The 2,733-nt window shown below is 52.6% G+C and overlaps 1 pseudogene; it reads right to left on the bottom strand.

The window, feature by feature from the left end:
- Positions 1-520: 520 nt before the first annotated feature.
- LOC125505989 lies at positions 521-1,864 on the bottom strand (annotated as a pseudogene).
- Positions 1,865-2,733: the final 869 nt, after the last annotated feature.

Here is a 2,733-nt window from a genome sequence, read left to right on the forward strand (position 1 = left end):
ATTCTTTCTATCCTCCACATTTCATAGAAAAATAAACATTAGGCTAGACTCAATGAAAAAATTCTATTATGTGAATCAGGCCTCCTTTTATTTGGAGGAATTTCATAAAAATTCTAGAGGATAGGATTTTTATAGAAATTTTTTTTAGAGCCCTTTGGTTCATAGGAATAGATTCCTATTCCTACGCAAGATTGGTTCCTATCTTTCACATTTCATAAAAAAATAAAAATGAGCCTACTCGTAATGAAAAAATTCTTTTGGTGTCAACCAAACGACATCTCGTTTCTTATTCCTATTCATAGGATTTAAGATACATGCCATCTCATTTTCTACAAAATTCCTATTCCTATTCCTACGATAATCCTATCTTATGAACCAAAAGAGACCTCAAAGGGCATCTCCTTTCTTATTCCTACTCATAGGATTTGAGATAGAGGCCTAAATAGCATCCAAAAAAGATAGAGGCCTAAATAGCATCCAAAAAAAGTACTCCTACTACTTCTCCACAGAGCAACCGATGAACACAAAGTTAAACAAATCATCAGTAGCATCGAAACAGTTTCTCCTCTCCAGTCCAGTGCACTCTTCACACTTGATAAATCAATCCGCCGGTAACCATTTGGTTCCGCAAATCCACACCGCTAATAATCAACCAAGAACGAACGCCCGTGGCACTACCACTCAGCTCTCCTAGCACACACGCACCAAAGAAATGAAGAAATGGGGAAACTCCGAACCAATCCAACAAACAAACGAGCTCAGAACCAGCACCGGATCGGCTAAACTAGACCGCCCTGAGGAGCGCGGCGAGGACGGCGACGGCGGCGTAGAGGGCGACCCCGGCGCGCGGCCCGGCGAGCGCGGCGGAGCGGTGGTGCTGCGCGGAGGGCGGCGGCGACGGCGGCGGCAGGTTCTGGGACTTGATGGCCAGCCGCATCCCGCCGGGGCAGTAGCCGAAGCTGCAGATGAAGTAGTAGGTCTTGGTCTCGTTGAGCTCGAAGGCGAAGCTGCGGCCCTTGCTGTAGTTGTAGATGGCGTTGCTGGCGTCGCACCGGTTGTACCCGGACTCGTTCACCTCCACCACGTCCGCCTGCCCCGCCGTGTAGTAGAACACTGCATGTGCACAAGACGCCCCGAGTCAGTCAGTCAGTCAGCCAGCCGGCCGGCCGGAGATTAGAGTAATACGGCGGCGGAGAAAGAAAGAAAGAAAGAAAGGCCTCGCATTTCCTTCCGCGGCCGCGCTCCGGCGACCAGATCTGCTGGCGGCGGCTGGGCTCCAGCTCGAGCTCCAAGGCGTAAAGAGTACGTACCGAGCCAGTCGCCCTTGTAGAAGGGCCCGTGCTCCTGCTCCCAGCCGGAGTAGTTGGTGTTGGGCAGCCAGTTGACTTTGATCTTGTTCGCCGTCGTCGTCGCCGGCAGCGCCGCGCACGCGGCCACCGCCACCAGCACCGCGGCCCACGCAGCCCTCCGCCGCTCCATCACCCTCGCCTCTTCCTCGTCGGACGACGAACCAGGGACAGTGAGATGTGCGCGCTGCTGTTTCCTGCTTCAAAATGGAACGCGCTGGGCGGGGGCGGGGGCAGAGGAGGAAGGTGGTGGGATGGGATGGGACGGTGGCCGGCCTGACCGCGGTCTTAAAAAGAGGAGAGGGGGCACGTGGGAGCGGGGTCCAGGCAGGAGTCTGGAACTCTGGAGGCGGTGTGCCGGGGAGACGCCATCGTGGCCGCCCGTTCGCGGATCCTGCGGTGGTGGGTCGCCGCCGTGCGGTCGGGTGGTGCCTGCGCACGGCGCGGCGCGGTCTCGGCGCACGGTCGCCGGGCCGGTGCGCGCGCATCCGTGGTTGGAGGGGCCGTGCGCCCGTGGGATCTAGATCTACCGTGGTGCGTTCGCCTGTGGTGACTGACTTTGGGGCGGGAGCGTGTGGCCGCCGGCGTCGGTTTGCAACATCGCAACACGGAGCCTGCGCATGGTAGGGTAGGTAGCCACTGGTGGAGTGGTCTGGACGCTTGATAGGCATGGCGGCCATCCCAGCGTATTTCGAAAGTCGATTCGATTTGCTGATTTTCTTCAACACATTGTATACATTACGGACGCAGACGCTCATACATAAGCTCATCCTTGTGAACGCACATACGCACATCGTACGCCTATGAGCATCTTTAAAAAACTGAGCCGGGACATTATTTTGAAATTGACGAAGTTGTCACAGACGTCTTCATAGTCGACAGAAAGATCTTCTCCCACTGAACGTGCATCACCGGAAGGCCTGAAATAAATTCAGAAAAATACGAGCACCGGTGACTTGAACCTTGATGGACTGAGAATGTCACTGTTCTTCTAACCATCCAACCGCATGTTGACAGGTTATAATACGTGTTTTGACTAACCAAAATCAAGTAACTTCAAGTAGTAACAGAATACAAAAGAACTCATCCTGTTTGAAACTAACGGTCCATTCATTTCCAAATAGGATCGATATTTAGTTTGAAGGTTCACAAAATACAAAACAAGCCAAATATATAAAATATTCAGAATTGCTATTCCTACACGCAACTTCTATGAAAATTGACGATGTTACAGCTCAAGAGTGCCTCATCGTACCAAAGGCCAGTCCAAACAGGTCGGCCCCCTAGGCCGGTTTATGCCCTGGGCAGTTGTACCGACCTATGGGCCCATAGAAAATGAAGACCCGAAGGACATGAGAGTACACGACAAACAAGCTGCCTTCCAAGA

The sequence above is a fragment of the Triticum urartu genome, chromosome 5 (genome assembly GCF_003073215.2).
Source record: "Triticum urartu cultivar G1812 chromosome 5, Tu2.1, whole genome shotgun sequence".
NCBI lineage: Eukaryota > Viridiplantae > Streptophyta > Magnoliopsida > Poales > Poaceae > Triticum > Triticum urartu.